Raw genomic sequence first — 20,902 nt, forward strand, 5'->3', positions numbered from 1 at the left:
GAGCAGAGGCTGAGGATGAGCTAATTCGTGTGAAAGGGCTTCGTGGATAAGAGGCAGGCAGACAGATGTGTGTACAAAAAATAGATATGGTTTCAAAATGGATGTCGGGTTTAGGCTAATTTAGCAAGTAAATAGCGTATTTGCATGGGCCATACATCATCCATCCCTGGTTAGTGTGGAGAGTTAAGGGCCAATAATGAAAACAGAGTTCAAATGCCTAAGCATACTTAGAAAGTTATTAAATGAAAATAGTTCAATTGAAGTGTATTAAAAAAATGTATAGGAAAAAGTAAAAAAAGTTGGAAAAAATCAATCCAACAATAAAGTGAATTTCTTACAAGTCTTTGAGATTGCAGTCCGGAAGTTCTTCAGCGGCTTGAGATGTGTAATCTTCCAAGAGGTGATTGTTGCCACCGTGTGAGAAAAGCGGAGCGATCCAATTCATATCCTCGAAGCGACAGTAATGTTCCTCGAATGTTGGAGCGGCAATTTGAATTGGCAGGCAATCTGCGATGTTGTCAAAGGTTGCAGGTTGCAGGAGATCTTTCGCGGCTGCACAGAAATCCCATTCCGCCAGGATACATTTTTGCGTGGCATCCGCCATTAATCCACTGCCCGAACAATCAAGTTCATGGTTTTCAAGATACTCCATTACCTGCTGGATATCGGGAGCATTTGCTGGGATGTTGGCAAGGCATAGATCCATTCACCAGTTGATTGGGCAAGTTTTGCAATAAAAAGATGGTGGCACGCAGATTGTATATGTGTAAATAAATGTCATGTTGTAGCTGGCTCCGATAATAGATAGAGGCAGGCAGACGAAAAGTTGTTCCATTTTTTCACGGTATTGATGTAGCTTCGCGTAGAGGCGTATTCTGTCGGACATGCTTATTACCCCAGGGAGCATAGCCATTTTTAACAAGCTAAAATAGTAGTAGGATGGCCGCAAACAGAGCGAGAATTATGGGCACTGTTGCTGTTATTCCAGAGATGATCGAATGAATGAATTCTGGTATTAGACTAAAAACAGTTTGAAAGGCTGTGAGAAGGCCAGAGGAGACAAAGTTAGAAAAGTGGGTCAGATCTTAAATGTCAGATGTGTTGAAAATTGTGTAACAATTCACAAAGTGTAATAGGAGGTTCCTATTTAAAAGGGAGTGTATTTTACTTGAAGTTCGTGCTATCTGCAGTCGATAAATTACTTTTGGAGAAGTGAGGGACACTTCTGTTTGAAACAAAAGCGCTTTCAGTGTTTGCTCCATTTAATAAAATCTAATTTCAAAGTAGGTATTGAAGGCCAAGTTGAACTTTGGGAGTTACATTGTGTGCGTGGGAATAGAGATTGCAGAGGAAGTTATCAGGTTTGAAACAGTAAGGACATACGGTATGCCAGCTCACATTGCGTAGCAGTCCAAGTTATTAAGAACCAGATAACTGCAGTTGGAAAGCTGTGTGAATGTTGGTCTGATTGTAGGAGTTGGCGTGCTTTTAAGAAAGCACGCAAGGTTGGGGGCTGTAAGCTTAGAAGCATCGTGCAGTTGGACATTCTTGCATAGTAATGAATGATTGCCATTGTGGTCCCACTTTTCACCTGTGAGAAAAACTTTGGTATCCTCTTTTAGACAGCAATATGTAAATGGGAGAAACCACTGCTCGTGAATAATTGGAAGTCAATCCAACGCACAATTAGCACAACGACTGGCACAAATTGACAAAAAGGGCAAGAACTAGCTAATCCCTTAAATAAGATTGGAGAAATTAGAATCTGCACATTGGAACATCAATGGCTTAGCCAGCAAAAGCAATGATCCGGAATTTCTTCAATATCTGAACAGATTTGATCTCCTATTGCTTCAAGAAACCTGGGAAGAAAAAGCATTTGAACTGTTAGGGTTTGCATCATGTTGTATACCGGCTAATAAAAACTCCATCTTTGGACGGAGGTCGGGTGGACTGATGCTTTTTGCCTCCATACAAACAATAGGCGAAATTAAAGAAATAGACTCTCAATTACCTCCCCCGAGTACAATACAGGTGGTAAAGATTTCACTTCGGTTACAGAACCTGCCTCAAGAAGTAATTATAATTAACACATATATACATCCAAAACAAAAGCAAAAGGCTGCAAAAGATCTGGGAGCAGCCTTGGAGAAGATAAGGGAAGAACAGGACTCCGATTTAATCATCATGGCGGGGGACTTTAACATGCTTCTCATCAGCGAGGACCAGGATGATGACCTTATTCGAGATTTGAATGCGGCATGGGGCGTACCCACACAAGGCTCGATAAAAAACAGTAAATTAACTAAGAACTCAAAAAATTTACTTCAAAATTTGGAACATCTTAACCTAAGGGCCTTGAATGGGCGTTATGTCGAAGACGACCCACCAGTTGCAACCTTTCACTCTAATAAACAAACTTCCCATCTTGATTACATGTTTATATCTTTAAACATGTTCAGCTGGACTAAAATGTTCTGAATAGGGACGAGTGACCACAGTGACCATCTGCCCTTAGAAACCACAATAAGAGTCAACTTACAACTGGAAAAAGAACCATATAAAGGCCCTTGCTTGGAAGTCACGTCTAACCTACGGCGGCTACGATGCAACATTGATAACATCGGGTTAGTAAGTACGACAGCCAAACATCTTTTTACTCAAACAGTCGATCCCTCAAGCAATGCGTCGGAAAATTGGCAAAGCTTCATTACAAAAATTAGCGAGAAGCTGATAAAAAACCCGCCAAACCTGTTATGTCGGGGGAAGGGAGCCCCAAATAAAAACCTACTAACCCTGGAAATGAAGACTCAAAAACGGCTAATAAATCAAACACTAAGGCTGTTGCGAAAGGATCAAACAAATTGCAGCTTGCGTACAGTCCTACAGGCAGCAAAAAAAGACTTGAAATGGATGAAATGGGAAAAAAGGAAGGAACAGAATGAAGAACTATGGGCAAAGTTCCATTACGAAGGGAAGCAGAAAAATAGCTCGAAGTTCTGGCAAATGGTTAAAAAAATAAACAACCCAGACCATCGGGGTCAAAACTTCCACATACTAGAGGAGGTTTGGACAAAATATCTGTCAAAGCATTTTAGCAATGAGGACATCATAGAGGGCGCGGTAATACACAAACCTCGTGCAGAAATCATATGGCCAAAAACTGAAGGCAAAGAAACTAGTCGTACACCCACAAGGACCCAGGATAAGTGTGATAATGGGTCGACGATCTCACTCAAACTCGATAAACTAGTACCAGCGGTAGAAGTTTCGACATGTGTCGAGCAATGGCAAAATTTAATTATCCCAGCCGACGTAAAACGACAAATAACAAGAGGGCGACCTGCAGGAGCACCGGGCCCAAATGGTATTCCACCCATGTTGTACAAGGAAGACGTGGAATTTTGGAGCAAATCATTGTCATCCTTATTCAATAGTTTAATTTACAGCCAGATACTTCCTGAGTCCAGGTATGGGTCAGTAATTAGCCCGATTTATAAGCATGGCAGCAAGAAGCATCCAAATAATTACCGGCTCATTGCATTACTAGATGTAGAGGCTAAATATTTTGCAGGCATAATTCTGGAAGAGTTAACAACAGGGGCAGTTGAAAAAATCTATTATCCCGATTACACAAACAGGATTCTGCAGAGGCCAAGGTACTACAACTAACATCATGGCACTGTCCCTGTTGATGGGACAAGCCAAAGAGACCAAGTCATCCTTATATCGCACGTTCATTGACTAGACTGCCGCATTCGATCATATAGATCGTAACAAACTCTGGCAGAAATTAAGCCACTGGGGAATACCGAAACGTCTCTTAGACGTTCTAATACTACTTCATTCCAACACTTGGATTAAAATCAAACTTGGAACAGGAACACAGCTTTCGAAACCTATCAAATCAACGAAAGGATTAAACCAAGGGTGTGTACTGGCCCCCTTCTTATTCAATCTCTTTCTAGCTGACCTCCCGGGGGAACTTGACAAATGTTCCAACCATGCGCCCAAATTGGGGTCAATTACCCTCTCCAACTTATTATATGCAGACGACTTAGTGTTAATAAGTCGAACCCCAATGGGCCTTCAACATCTTTTGAACGTTGTATGTACCTTTTCTGAAACAAACGCCCTTCAAATAAACTTTAAAAAGACCAAGGCCATGGCTATGAACCACAGGAAAAAAAGGGAAATTCGTTGGCACCCGAACGGAGAGAAAATGGATCTGGTAACTACTTATAAATATCTGGGAGTAATCCTGGACGCAAAAAACACGTCTAAGCCACAACTTGAATCCCTACGAGGGAAGGCGATTATGATCCATCTGGTCATCAAATCATTAAAGGCAAAACTTCCCGACCTTACATTTAAACCTCTCCTTCAAATACTACGTGCAAAATTACAGCCGACTCTAACATATGGGAGCGAATCCCTACATGGGAAGGACGCCGTCCTACTGGACATAGTTATAGCCAAATCATACAGGGCCATTTTCAATCTCCCCAAATATGTTTCTCCTGCTCAGATTCGGCTGGAATTTGGTGTAATTAAACAGATAATAGTAAGGCTGTGTGCGTATGTAGGGACCTGGCACAAGATTCGCACTGCTGAGACTGGCACCTTAAGCTCCAATGTATGGGGGGAGCTATTTCGACATCAAAAATCTCTGGCCAGGGACTACTTACTCGAATCACTTCAAGTCTTGGGCCTAATCGACTTTTGGGAAACTCCAACAGACCACCTGTCCTTCAAAAAAATCGGCGTGCATCATTTCAGCAACTGAAGACAAGAATGATTTAGCGAAAAGAGCGCACGGCTGGACAACACTGGGTGATTACGGGCCAGTACAACCACAAGCATACCTTAATACTGGCATGAAAATAAAAATTAAAGAAAGGTTTCTGAAACTACGTCTTGGAGTAATTCCTATACTCCCTCACTTGCCACCTTGGGAGAGGAATAACTCCTTAGAGCAGTGCCGACTGTGCAAAACTAGCAAGGAGGACATTGTTCAAGTGATCTGCATTTGCTCTAAACTAAATGATTTAAGGCACAACCAACTATGTCCATCCTTTAAGCAGTATGGCACACAGACTTGTAGACAAGCTGTAAAACTGTGTTTTAACCCGAAATAACTGAACTTCCAGGTTGTAAAGTTTTTTGAATTAACGGGAAAAAGACTTAAGAGCACTTGACGATAACTAAAAAACTTTTTTTTTAATTGATCTTAAATAAAAAAAATAAAAATTTTTAAGGTAATGTATTTGAATGTAATATGAATTTTCAAACACTTATTTCGATGTTTTATGATATTTTGTAAAGATTTTACTTAATCATGTACAAATAAATAAATAAAATAAAATACACTGCTCATGAATAAACGCGCTACCTTATATAATCACATACAACATGTACACCTAGCAGACACAACAACACTACGTACTGTGGGAACCGTGGCTAGCCATGTACACAAACCAAACATGGCATGGCACCTCTGTCACACAATTCAGAGTGCGGGGAGAGATGGGAGCAAAGTATGTGCGAAGGTGGCAAGTGATTCTCGATTATAAAAGTATACAATGCAAAGTGTTGAGGGGATGTGCCGGTCAGACTTGAGTATGCAGAGCACATACATGTACATGTCAACATACAATGATGGTCTATTGAGTGAAGTCGACAGGGGACGCAACCATGATAGTACAATCAGTAGGGAAGATTACGAAAACATAGCGCGTACGTGCCCCCTCCCCCCCAAATCTTTAGCGTAGTGGGCTAGCTCGGCGTACACAAGGCTAGTGTAGGGGTATGAATAAAAGGCATGTTTCTCTGGGTGTGGTTCTCTTCCGGAATGTCGAACATGTCTGTCAGGTCTGCGCAGCTGACACCGCCACGAGGCTGATGCTGTGAGCGAAGGTGGCTGCAGGAATAATGCTCTCAGCCTGCTGCTACCCAGAAACCGTCATGGCCGCTGCGACGCACATCTGCCCCACAGTTTAGCTTTCGACACTGTCGTATGTGAAAAAGGGCCCATCACATGCCGGCAGAAGCTCCTGGGCCATGGTCTGCGAGCTGGGAAAGCTCCTGAGATCAACACTGGCTACTGCGACACAGGCAGACAGTGCCCAGCCTGAGGCCCAGCACCGTGGAGTACTCTGCATACTACTAACACAGTAGTCCAACAGGTACCAACAGTGGAACAGTGTTTTGATCCCACAATGGACGATGTTAGAACTGCATCGGAGAGTGCAGATGAAGGTACTCCTTTCGACCAGCTGTAACCAACTCTAGGTCCCAACAGTGGAACGGTGTCTTGGTCCCACAATGGACGATGTTAGAACTGCATCTCAGAGTGGAGATGAAGGTACTCCCTTCGACCAGGTGCAAGCAATTCTAGGTCCCAACAGTGGAACGATGTCTTGATCCCAGAATGGATGATGTCCGATATTACCTGCTGATTGGTTTTCACAGAACTGCCTCTGTTGAGGTGCATCAGAATCTGTGCTTCCGTAGCTATTTGCTGCACATGATCATTGGGCTTGGCTGACTGCAGTCGCTGGAGTACACCGCGGTACAGCAGGTCTGAACAGTGGAATGGGGTCTTGATCCCAGAATGGACGATGTTAGAACAGCATCTGAGAGTGCAGATGAAGGTACTCCCTTCGACCAGGTCTAACCAACTCTACGTCCCAACAGCGGAACAGTGTCTTGATCCCACAATGGACGATGTACGATATTACCTGCTGCTTGTGTGTTTTCACAGAAGTCCCTCTGTTGAGGTGCCTCAGACTCTGTGCTTCCGTAGCTAAGTGCTGCACATGATCATTGGGCTTGGCTGACTGCAATCGCTGGAGTACACCGCGGTACAGCAGGTCCGAAGAGTGAAACGGGGTTTTGATCCTACAATGTACGATGTTAGAACTGTATCTGAGAGTGGAGATGAAGGTACTCCCTTCGAACAGGTGCAACCAGCTCTACGTACCAACAATTGAATGGTGTCTTGATCCCAAAATGGACGATGTCCGATATTACTTGCTGCTTGGTTTTGACAGAACTCCCTCCGTTGAGGTGCATCAGACTCTGTGCTTCCGTAGCTAACTGCTGCACATGATTATTGGGCTTTGCTGACTGCAGTCAATGGAGTACACTGTGGTACAGCAGGTCGGAACAGTGAAACGGGGTCTTGATTCTGTGATTGAGGATGTCAGAAGTCAAATTTTGTGATGATTTGTGTGTACCCCCTCCGATCAGGTGCAACCAACTGCATGCTTCCGAATCCAACGGCAAGTGTCTGTCAGGCGTTAAGGACCACTGCCTCTAGCCTACACTGCGGTCAGCAGGGCTCACAATTCAGATCGAGTGGTGATTGTTTAATTACAGAATCCAGTAGGCAACTAACTACAACGTCTATTGAAATATACACAATAGCCATTTAGTATACTTGCTTGAAGAAGTTTTTTAAGATGACTTATAGGTCTAGTACAATGGCCAGATTCTTCTTGGTAGTGGTAAAGGACGCTGAATTACAGTGTACACAGCGGACAGCTGAGATCGCAGCAATTCAAATTATTTTGATTTATTTATTGCAGAGTTTGATGCAATTTATGTTGTTGTATTTTGTGAAGAGAAAGTGAGAAAAAGTATTCATGGAAGACTCTGCTCACGACTACCTTCAATTTACACTGCAGACAGCAGTGTTCACAATTCAAATTGAGTCACTATTGTAGATGATGCAGTCCTGTAGGCAAAATACATTGCTCCTGTGCGCTCTGTCCGCACCACGCATAAGCATCATCACAGGGTCCGCACACGGTTTTTGTTCGTTCGCGTACGGCAAACTGGGCAGCTGAAGTCAACGCCACGTGGCTGTGGGCCCCTGCTGACCGCTCTCTGGCCTACACTGCAGACAGCAGTGTTTACAATTCAGATCGAGTCGCTTTTGCAGATGACGTAGTGTTGTAGGCAACAGACATTGCTCCTAGTACGGCCCGCCCGCAGCACGCATCATCGCTGGCTGTGCACATACTGAATGCTTTTGATGTGGCTATCTAAGTGCACTAGACCTGATGGACCCTTTATGACACAATCTTTTTGTGCATTATTTCAGATCTACTGCCTGTATCTTAGTATACCACAAGTTATGGTTCTTTTAGGATAGAATCTTTTCTGTATTATTTCACATGGAGTGTCCCTACCTTACTGCAGCACAAACTATTGACCCTTTTATTATTGAATCTCTGTGTGTGATCCAATGATTACTGTTGTAGTTGATGCTAGCAGCAACCATTCCCTGAGGGCTGGTTTACACTCACCCCACACGCATCCAGCACAGACGTCACTGGATATATGACCCTGGTAATAAAAAGGAGTCGAGCGCACGTGCCCGTACCCACTTCCACTATCTATCCATCTGTTCATTGTCTATACATGATACTTCCCCTGGGCCGTACCACATTACATTGTGCTGTGGACAGCGTATGCAACCATGTTACCTCTGGCAGTGGGGAAAAGTTCTGTTATGTAGCTTTTAGATGCATGGCTATCACAGGTGGAAGGCTAGTTTACAGAGTATGAATATTGATGAAGATGATGGTTGCATGTTGTGTGTAGTGTCAGATATGTGTACATAGCAAAAAGTTTTCAAAAAAGCTCTGTAAGCAGAAGAGGAGTCTCTCATCAAACGCTGTAGAGAGAAAGGCTAAAATGGGTGGGGTCCTTCAACTGTTACAATGTGAAATGTTATGAACCAATCAAATGCTTTTCTTTAGGGTCACATGGCAATCGCGCACCGAGCGCGTAGGGAGGCCGCACCCGATTTTGAGGAAAATATTACCATAATATAAGTTTATTACAGTTGAAATCTATAAATGTTTAAAATATTTTAGATTATCGCTTGTTCTCATATACACTTTAAACTTATTTAGATATAGTTTTGAGACAAAAAACAAAATGAGGTAATGGCGTTCCCGGCGAGACACCATATGTCTATGACACAGGGCCTGGCAGTGTGCACTCGTCGCAGCCAGGCGCAGCGGGCGTGACCCTATACGTACAAGACATAAGGCGCGGCTTGGTACTGAGTACCCGTCGCATACCAAAGTAGCAGCTGGCATGACCACATACGTATATGATGTTATGCCACTAACCCATCAGATACGAAATGCGCATCCTTTACGAGTTTAGCAATATGGCAGATAGGATTCGCGTGCTGATGGAGCTTGGTACACTAACGGTATGGGACTTCAGTTTTCTCAACAACAAAAAAAACGATATACATACTTTTTTTGAAGATATAAAACATCACATATTTTTCAAATAAAAAAACGGATAATAGAGTTCCAAAATATTACAAAAAGAGTAGAAAAAATATAGGTTTTATAAATATTAAAATATGAAATTAACATTTAAAAAACCTTTGAAATTCACTGAAAAAACCATAGGTTTTACAGATGTTACAGTTAGGAATTAGCATTTAAAAAACCTTAGAAATTCACTGAAAGGTTTCAGGGACGTTATAGTTAGTTGGACATTTGACTCATGTAAAACCAGAGAATTTCGCCCGTTATAGTTAGTTGAGCTAACTATAACTTGCGTGCCCGCAATGCACTGGTGATGACATCACATATTACATCACACATGACATAGTCAGTGACATCAACATCAACAGTCACATATTTATTCCACTTACACTGTGCACACACTTAACAACAGCAATTTCTGCAGGTATCTGCAATGCTTCAAGGAGTTTTTAACTCGCTCCCAATTTTAAATGGACCAGCCCGATGAGGTCATAAACCCTCTCTGATACCAAAATGTCAGAAACCATGAACAACACCAAAGCCGTACTATCAGTGAAAATGTTCACCTTTTGCTGGTCTGAGACACAGCATGATCTAGTAGGAGCAAACAATTCAGCCACTTGCACTGAAAACACTTCCTGGAAACATATACCTTCTGCTACCTTCTACTACCCCTGAAACTGTACAGACTGCATAAGCAGTTCATAACTTTTCTTCATGGTCTCGCAAACATGAGTCATCTACAAACAATGAAAAATTAGATTCAGGTAGTGGCTCATCTTGTACATCTGGTCTTGGCTCGGTGCACAATTCAGTGACATCAAGACAGTCATATTCAACTTCCTTTTCATCGTTATCGATTTCAGGAAGAGGCAACAGTGTGGCAAGATTCAAAACAGGACATATGTTTTTTAAAGTTACATTTTCAGCTGACAGTATGATCTGCTCATACCTGGTCAGGCAGCTGTTTGTCAAATGCTATGTTACAGTAAGCATCAACAGTATTTCCACAGGGTGAGGCACATACACCATTAAAGAATGACCCATGACAACGCCTTCATATCTCTCTATGCTGATACCCACGGCAGCCACAGATTTAAGGCATCCAGGCAATGCTGCCTCTATTGGATCTAAAGCAGCTGAAAAGTAAGCCGCAAGCCTAAGTGGACTTCCATGTGTTTGTGTAAGCACTGAGAGACCACAGCCCTCCCTCTCACTGCAAAAAAGCAGAAACATTTTGTTGTAATCAGGCAGTTTTTGTGCAGGGGCACGGCAGATGCTTTCTCTTCACTCTAGGAAAGCCACCAAACAATCATTGTCCAAGGATGCTAGATCTGATACATCTTTGTGCGTCAGTCTCTGTAGAGGCTTGCCACCAGGGAAAAGTTGGGTTTGGTTCTTTTTAGAAATCTGTTTAATAATGGAGGGGTCTCTCATATACCCTTGTGGGACTCGGCATGATGCCAAAACACCACTGCAGAGCCTAGATGCAAAGAGAAACTGACTGTCCTCATGCAAGGGTATGGAGAAGAAAGCCTGAAACAAAGCGATGACAGAGAAAGAATCAGCCTCACATGGAATTTGAAACGATATCAAAGTGGATTAGGTACCACAGGACAACAAGTAATCACAATATTGTTTATCTTGCTAAGGTCCTGCACTATACAGTACTTACCACCAGGCTTCTGCAGGCCCATAACAGGTGAGTTACATGGTCCCCCCATAATCTCTTTCAAAATACCTTGCCTGATCATCGTCTCAATTACTAGTGTTATTCCAGCAATCGTTTCAGTAGTGAAATTATACTGTGTTGTTCTGGGTTGTCCTGCATTTGTCTTTATCTGTATACTGACAGGCTCAACTCCTTTAATGAGTCCAATGTCCTTTCCTGAAAAATCCTAAACCTCACCCATAGAGAATCTCTAAGATCCATGGGTAATTCTGTACTTGTCATTATTGGGTATGGTGCTAATCAACCATTTTAACGGCAGCATCCTCATCATGGGTCTGAACTGCATGCCTCTTGGTGTGCATCAAATAGTGCAATTCAGTTGCACAACAAGTCACATCCTAACAAACTCATATGGCTTGAATCACAAACCACAAACTGATGATTATCCTTAAAATGCCCTGTTCTTACAAGCACATCCTCAGCAATAGAATTCCTAATTTGTTGTTTAGCAACTCCAACAACTTGGATACATACTTCTTCCCAAGAGGGGTAAGTCTAGAACTTCCATTGTATAGCAGAACGGTTAGCATCTGTATCAATCATAAATAATATACTGTGACTATTTACCTCACGATTCACAAAAATGACACTCTGGTCTACCTCCAAGACTGCGCCAAGCACACAATCTTCCTCCCCTCTCAGACACCGCCAGGTGGACTGATCAGAACCAAAATTATCAATGGTGTCAAACATCGGATATTGCTGATAGGGTTTGTTACCTTGAAAAGAATTCTGATTCACGCTCAGAGGCTGATTCAAAGTGAATCTGGGATCATTAGTAGCTTGCTGTTGCATCGGAGGTGTTTAACCTGCATCACTGGAGCTTGTGGAGCATTAACATTTTGAGACCTTGGTCTAGGTGCATTCTGAATTATTATTCTGAGACTGTGTAAACCCTGAATTCTGACCTTGATTCACAGGATTAAGTCTATATTCCCACTTCCAATACCCCAACCTATTACAGTAGCGGCATGGGTTAGACATTTTCAATGTGGCTACATCAATTTCAGTACATTAACATTAAGAAATCCAAATGCTTTTGGCTGTTGGTCAACTTAAAATGGCAGAGGAGTTGGCCTAATGGCTAGGGTAGTCGACCTTGAATCTGGGAAACTGGGTTCGAGTCTAGACAATGACGCTGAACATCCTGTGATTCTGGGAAAATCACTTAATCTCCCGTGCCTAACAAAAACATGAATGTGTCCACATGTAATGCAACTGGTGCTTTGTAAAGCACTCTGATACCCGATTCGGGTCAAGTTTGCTCTATAAAAAACTCTGTAAAGTAAAAACTCTGTAAAGTAAAAAAAAATATCAGATGACGTTTAAATGCATGTTACTGATACATGTACGATTGTAATATAGATGTAGAGAACTATTCAAATGATACATTTTCAGTTATAATATACATGCAGAATATTATTCAAATGAGTATGCGAATGTGAGGGGCTGGCCTGGTATATGATTTACACTTATGTAAGTGGACACCCTGCACCAGTCCAGGCAACCCTTATGGTAGTTTAGGAGGTCTTAAACAACCATAGAAATCTCTCTAAGTGGTAGCTGTGGAGAGCAGCCTTCAGGCTTAGTCCAGAAGGAGTGTAAAACAGCTTATTTTACCAGAATGCAATCTTATATGTATAGATTAAGTGTAAAAGAATCACACAAGATATTTATATATTTTTTTTTCCAGTATATAATACTCTCTAACACCTACATATATCTCCTACCCGGAGATATGCACAAAGCACACAATACTTTGCTTGGAAAACAAGTAAATAACACAGAATACACAGTGGATCCCGGGGGGGGGGAGACTAAATCATATACTAATAAAGTGATATCAGAACCAAGGCTCTTGGCAAGACAATGTCCAGAGGACGTAGAAGTGCTGGGGACCCATGGAACTACCCAAGGTAAGTAGATAGGGACCACACTGAGAGTGTGTGCAGTGTGAGAACACGACCATGTTCTCCGTACAAATCAACATGTAAGTTGCGGTTGGAATTTTAAAGATTAAGGAGAATTCCCCGTGGACCCAGAAGAAACCCTGTAGAAGACAGAAGGTTGGAGAGCCACCCCAGCCGTGGATACCCCAGTACCCATGTTACCTACACCAGGGAAGCCAGGTTGCATAGGTCTGAAGTGGTGTCGGAAACTGCCGTTGAACCCAATGGAGGACTTCAGGAAAATGCCGCTGCTGAAGAAGAAGATATGCACAATGCACACAATACTTTACTTGGAAATCCAGTAAATAGCACGGAATACACAGTGGACCCGCGGGGGCGACCAACCCATATACTAAGAAAGTGGTAGAAGAACCACGACTTGTGTCAAGACAATGTCCAGAGGACATAGAACTGCTTGGGACCCACAGAGCCACCCAAAGTAAGTAGATAGGGATCCCACAGAGAACGTATGCAGTGTGAGAATGTGACTGTGTTATCCGTACAAATCAACGTGTAAGTCGGGTTTGGAATTTTAAAGATTATGGACCCTTCCCCATGGACCCTAAAGAAACCTTGTGGAAGACAGAAGGTTGGAGAGCCACCACACCAGTGGATACCCTAGTACCCACGTTACCTACACCAGGGAAGCCGGATGCATAGGTGTGAAGTGGTGTCGGAAACTGCAGTCGAACCCAATGGAGGACTTCAGGAAAGTGCCACTGCTGAAGAAGGAGAAAGTGTCTGGTGGAATCTGAAGGTGGATTCTTGTTGAGAGGTACCTGCAAGCAGAGGGGACAGAGTCTGTGTCACTCAGGAGTGAACAAGAGACTTGGACGACGAATGCCCTTCAACGTCAGATGTTGCAGGAGAGTTGACGATGACCTTGACTCTGCAGTTGTGAGGACCAGGTGAGGCTGAGAAAGACCAGGAGTCATGCACGAGCTGTCCCACATCGGATGTCGAGAGTTGAGGGGTTGGTGGCCGGCGGTAGCACCAAAAAGCCTTGGCAACTGCAAACAATGTAGAAGTAGATGAAGGGGCAAAGTCAGGATCAGCAAGGTCCAGTGGACTCACCACAAGCAGGGGAGCTAGGGCAGGCCCCAAGAAACCAGAGGATCCCAGAAGAAACAAAGATGACCCTCAACAGGACCCACAGGCAAGAGGACCTCGAGCAGCTCACCAAAAGATGCAGGCCACGGTGCAAACAATGCGATGTGGACAAAGATTGTGGTCACTGTAGGTGCTTGAGGTTGGGTCTACTTGGAGCCCGAAGATCTTGGTGGAAGGAAGCCAACAAGCCGACACAGGTGCACAGGCGGTTCAGTTCCTGAGGCTTCGACGAGGGATACTGGCCTCAAACTGGGTGAAAGGGCAGGGCAGGCCTCAAGAGCTGTGGAGAACCACCACCTGTGTTGCAGAACCTTTTGGAGTGTGTAGGAGCTCATGATCAGCTTAGTTGCGGTGCCTGCGAAGGCACGGAGGTGACTCCTTCACTTCAAGGGAGATTTCATTAGGTGTCTTGGATGCCCACAGGCCTTGGAAGGTTCCTATATGGTGGACAGGCACAGACGATGCAGCAGAATGGAAGGGAAGATGAAGTCGAGCCCAAACGAAGTCCAGAGTGCCCAGACGGTGGAAGCAGAAGTAGTGTCTGACTTGAATCTTGTCCTATGGCGAATCTAGGGACCTAAACTCAGGTAAGCTCTTAAGTACCCTAAGGAAAGGGTCGGGACGATTCAGGGGACCCTCCCTGGGAAGGGTTTGGACAGTGAGGAGGTTACTCCCATGTCCTTTGCCCAGTTTCTGGCTGGCAGGTGCACATACCCGGCCCCAATACAATAGACCCTGTCTGGGAGGTGTTCACACCTTCCTGTGACAGGATGCCTATTATTCTGCCTTCCCCTGCTCGAGCTTGGCTTAGCAGCATTAGGGAAGAAGCCTGTCTCTGGTCGGCAGCAACCATTTTGTGCTGTCCGGGTCTAGAAGGCTGGCACCGGGAGCAATGAGAGCCTAGCGGAGGCCTGTACCAGTGTTTGAAATCATACCTTCCACACCATTTATGGTGTGGGGTATGATTCCAACATGTTTGATACCAAACATGATAGGATTCGTTGCAGCCAATTTCAAGATGGTCACTGCGTAATTACCCTCTATATGGTATATGGCTGCTTCACATAAAACGTGGGGGAATGGACTCGTAGGCTGTAGGGGTGTCCTGCTCATGCAAGGACACCCTCACACTCAGAACCAATCACCCTGCCTTCAGGATTGCAAAGGTCTGATATAGGCGTGCAGTGACCCTCGATATAGGGAACCTATATCTTTAGTAAGTCATGTTAGCACTAGCTTACACAGGCTGCAATGATAGGCCTGTAGTTCCATTTTGAATGGTCTCCCATGGGTGGCATAATGCATGCTTCAGCCCAAGGGGGACCTCTGGGGTACCTATGCCCTGGGTACCTTAGTGCCATATACTACGGACTGATAAGGGTACCCCAGTATCCAATCAGTGATGTACCTAAGCACTGAACATTACAATTTAAGGGAGAAAGCAGAGAGACTGGGGTCCTGATTAGCAAGATCCCAGTCAGACTAGTCAATAACAGCTTAGCACCATGCAAAAAGTGGGGGTAACCATAGAAGCAGATCCTACTTTCCTACATTGAACATATACGAATTACAATATTATTCGATTCACACAAAATGCAGATATATATGAGAACTGCAATTCGATGTTACTTTATTGAAACTGTTAATATGCACCCTTGTGTAATGTATAATATTGAGATTACACAGTAAATGCACTGTTTGTATCTGTTCAGGTGCACTATATTACATTAATAATGTTAAATCACACGAATACACAAGGCCATACATAAACATATATGTTGCCTAGTCAAAGATGGAAGGGTGGAGTCAAAATTACTCTTCTCTAGCTATTAGGCAGTAACTTGCTTCCTTTCTTGTGAAGCAATACTATTATGGGTTGAACAAATGTTTTGCCTATGGCTGCGTTGAATTTCTTGACCAAGTCTAGTGACCAACCTCTAGGATAGGAACAAAACATGTCACCTGGAACATGATCAGGGCCTGTGGCCTTGTTTACTTTTTGTTCTGAGATTGCTCATTCTATTTCTGTGTATAAGATACTTAATTGCTCAGGCAATGAGAGGTCAAAAGCCACTTCCGGTTGCACCATGTCGTCATTATTGTGATACACGGTCTTGAAACAATCCACCCAGATCTGGGAACTGATGTGGAAAACTTGACTGTTTTCTACAGCCTTAAACACTCCTGTATTTTGCCCCAAAAACATATACTCTTTGTTTCTTTTGCTGCTTCTATCAGACCTTCCCAGACTACTTGTTCATATATTAATTTCTTGTTTCTCAATAGGGTTTTGTGCTTACTCCTTACACCGGTCTTGAAGGCTACCTCATTTGTTGGAGAACAATGCCATGCATGATACACCTTGAAAGCACTGAATTCCATGTTGTACAATCCTTATTGAACCAGCCGTCATTTTCTTTATTACCATTGTTACTGACCACCCGAAGGGGGACCAGTATCATGTAGGCTCCTTTGGCACAACATTGTAATTATCTAATATGATACTGTGATCGTTATTCCCAGCTATGAAAATATTAAGCAAGCAACATTCTATTGAATCCATCAACCTGTTCTGACTTGGCTTCTAAGTATGCTCCTTTATTTCATTTTACAGCTCTTTTGCTGCTATCTGGAGCAATGCAGGCAGTGAAGTGGGCAGTGTTTTGGACTCCAACTAGGATCCTGCATCTGAAACACAGATGATCATGGTCAATCTCAGGCCATTGAACTACCTCCATATCCATCACCAACTCTCATAAATTGTTTTGGAACTAAATATCTTTGATCAGACTAGCTTTCTTATTACTAGGTATGTAGGGGACACAAGACTATCCAGAGTAGTTAGGTCATTTAGAAAGCTCAGTTGCAGATTTGTTCGGAAACTTGCAAACAGTCGTCCTTTTCTGTGCGTACCATATTCAATAGAACTTCAAAATACACAATATCAGAATGCCCCAACTAGCCTCCTCTTCACTTATTTATTTTGTCTCAAAATCCTACTGGAGGGTGATTGTAAAAGTCATAACAAAGTATCATAATATACTTTGCACTGGTATTCACCTTGGTATTTATCCCACAGATTGCTTCATTAAATAATACTGGTTGAACCATGGGTTTGCCATACTAGTTTGAATTTAATTAGACATTAAGAATGTTTATTATTGTCTGTGTTCTCCCTTGAACCCTGGGCAATTTTATCAGCATACATAATGGAAAAGTAGATGATGAAACTTTAAGGGCTGATAATACAATGTTGTTGTGATCCAGGGAGGGAGACCCGTAATTGCCCTTCCCCTACTGTATCTAGTTCCCTCGATTGCAAAGCCTATGTAATCTGGAGGTGTCAGTTCAGGAATGCTCCTATCTGCACCCACATCTCCCCGAAACAACAGATCTCTTTGGAACTTACGAATACCGCACAATCACTGTCTTTGAGCTTAGGTTGTATGTGTTGGTAGTTGGTAGCACACTCATAAATGCACTACTTGTCCATTTCAGTAGGGGAACGAGTGGACTTAATATCAGTACATGCTCAAACCCATCTTGCTCACCCAAACATACATGTGCTAATGACAGTGTCAGAAATCAAGTTATTAATTTTGGAGGGGTGACCCCTGTCAACTTAGTGAACACAATGTAGTCAAGTCAAAACACAATTTAGACAATCTCAGCGCTCAAGCCTTGGTAGCTATGGATCTAGCAAGAAGCCATCATTTAGGAAATGTGTGTTAAGCTCAAGAAGAAAAATATAAGGACACAACACAAAATTCATAAACCAATTTGGCAAAATGTAATGATGAAAAAGACATGAAGATCGTTAAAAAGACAAAGAGAAGGTATATTGTTTTATAATTTTTAAGGCAAAAAAAGCACCTAGAAAAAGTAATGCACAATTTGTAATTAACAGTTAGTGGTTGACGGGGACCTAGGCACGATTTCAGGCCAACTACAATGGAGTGGAGGTTGGATACACCAAGAGGGTCAACTCTGCCAAAGTTTTTACTTTCTGACTTAGTCTATGAAAATAAAGCCAGAATCTTGAAGTAGAACAAGTTTCAAGTGTCACTCCTAGTCAGATACATCTTGGTCAAGCTTTCACTGAAGCCTTTCGTGACAAAATCTCTGAGTGGGCCACAGCTGGATTTCATGGCCACTGAGAGTCCTTTGACAATCAAATAGATGTGCCACCTTGCCCTGTTCCTAGGTTTACATTTATATTTAGGGCCTGATTTAGAGTTTGGCCGATGGGTACTCCATCATCAAAAGTGAAGTATATCTTGTTTGTCTTATTGCATGTGCCATGGGATCTAATACACTTGTAATAGGGCGACCGAGATTTGTGTCACATTTGTGATGGAGTAATCGGTTCTCTAAATTCTAAATCAGGATCTTAGTCTCATTTTTGGAAGTCAAAATCCTTCATCAGAGCACAATTTGAAGCTGTAATTGGTCAGGGCTCTATGAGGTCCCACTAACTTGTATTCAGTACGGCAAAACTCTTGGAATGGGACAAACACAATTTTCTTGCCCGCCTATGGTACAGCTTTCCCAGACAAGCCTAAGCCTCTTTCTTTGTTCTTTCAGAAATTAAAAAAATGAACGACCCTCCTTTTTCCAGCTGCTTGCAAAGTTCCATCTAGTAAGGCCTGCATACCTCTGCTCCTCAAGGCAAAAATCTAGACATAAGATCTATCAACCGAATCGCAAATAACACCCGTTAGCGATTTAAAAAAAACGAATCCCAATGCATCAACCAAAACGGTGACCAAATAACGAATCGCTAAATGAAATCCGGTAAAATACCGAATCGCAATTAACCAACATGCAAAAATACCGATTAGCTAAATACTGAATTAGCAATCACCAAAATCACTAATAGCTCCCGGCAAGTGCCAATGGCTAATAACGAATCGCTACCCAATGCAACAACAGTCGCAAATACCGAAAATCCCAAAAATCGCTATTTTGCATGAGCTAAATAAGGGGAGTCAGAACCTGGAGGTAAAGTTAAAAAAAATAATTTGTGAATAAAAAAAAATGATCCTACAGGTGCAACTGATTGTGGTAATCACCAACCCCTTAAATGTGGCCAAGGAGACCCTGTTGGCTACCACAAAATGGCAGCCCTCTACGTGCTTGCAAGGAGGATGCGTATCAATGCGGCAGGACAGTGCAGGAGAAGGGTCCAGGAGAGAATTTTCAACTTCGCATCACCTTGCTCGGCCAGAATGAGGACGAGGTGTACGAGAAGTATCGACTCAATCGTGCCATGATCATGCGCCTCATTGCAGACCTGGAACCATTACTGCAGCACCAGACACACCGGACCAATGCAATCCCTGCGCACGTCCAGGTCCTATGCAGCCTGCACCTACTGGCCTCAGGAAGTTTCCAGGGGGTAATTGCGGTAGCCGGAGGCGTATCGCTAAGCGCACTCTCACGCTTCTTCAAGAAATTCCTAGATGCTATGCTGACAATGCTACACTCCCACATCTAGAAAACCAATAAGGGGTTCTGGCTCGTATGGCAGCAAGGCCAAACCAATTATGATAAAAGAACCGAAAGAAAAGCCAATGCTGCGTGTAGATTGCCTAAACTTTACCAGTGGCTCGAATGAAACAGAGACACTGAACAACCAATTGTTCCGTTGGATTTAATCCTGTAAATATTTTTAGTTCACATTTGGAAACATTTTCAATTCACAATACATATTCATTACAAAAACATGAAAACACTTAACTCAACAATATAAACATTTGAAAAATTGGACACCACTATACTCATTAATACACTCACCCATGAGAACAGCATTCATACTACTCATACATCCTCACTCACCAACGTACAACATGAGACAATGATACTCAATAAATAAATCTTTACACAAAGGCCATCAAAACACGACTGTGCATAGTAATGAAGCTTAATGCTATATTTTCGCAAGATTGGCCGTAGAAGAAAAAAGGTCTACGCGTTTCGAATCCCTTTGTAGACGGGGATTCTCATCAGGACCAACACTTGACTGCAAACAAAGCAGAAAAAAACAAAGTTTACTAAGCTGACCCACTTTGTAGGCGAAAGGCCACTGTGTGAAAAAAGTTCTTACCTTAATCTAAGGAAGAGGGAGCTCTACCCAAGCCCTAAAAAGAGGGAAACCGACATATTGTTACCTCTTTCAGTTATAACAACTAGTCAAGGCCACCACCTTACAACCGCTTTAAGTAACACACAAACACGACATAGAGACGACACAAACACAAAGCCTAGTTTTTCTTACTAGTGAGGCTTGCGAGTGTGTAGGAGGGTGTCGGATCGACTAGAGGCACTTCTTTCTGGTGTTAGAAGAATCACAAGTGTCACGAGTGTTTGCAGGTGCTCTGGGCAGTCTGAAAGAATGAATAAATAAAGGCGCGTCCTGTCACAAAATACTTTGAAAATGCAAAGTTTTGCTGAAGCTTATGCGGGGGTGTATGGGCGCTTACCTCCAAAGGAGAGAGGGGGATGATTTAATCTGCTGCCCGGTCGTCTGCTCTCCAGAGCAAGGACTAGCGCGGCGTGAACTCAGCCGGCCGTTTTGGAAAGTGTTCCGCAAATGCCGAATCTGGAGAAGAACACATGCTACGTCAGGTGATGAACGCCTGAAAAGTCCAACAGAGTGAGTGGAGTCTGTTAAAAAGCGGGAACTATTACCTGAAGAACCGGCACTGTCCGTGTTTCTTTTCTCAGTTGTTAGTCACCCAATAGGTACGTGCTGTCCAATTGGAGCCTCTTTTAAACATGCGCGGGAAGCGCGACTGGGGGGCTTCTGGGAT

This window comes from Triturus cristatus, chromosome 5_2 (assembly GCF_964204655.1).
Source record: "Triturus cristatus chromosome 5_2, aTriCri1.1, whole genome shotgun sequence".
NCBI lineage: Eukaryota > Metazoa > Chordata > Amphibia > Caudata > Salamandridae > Triturus > Triturus cristatus.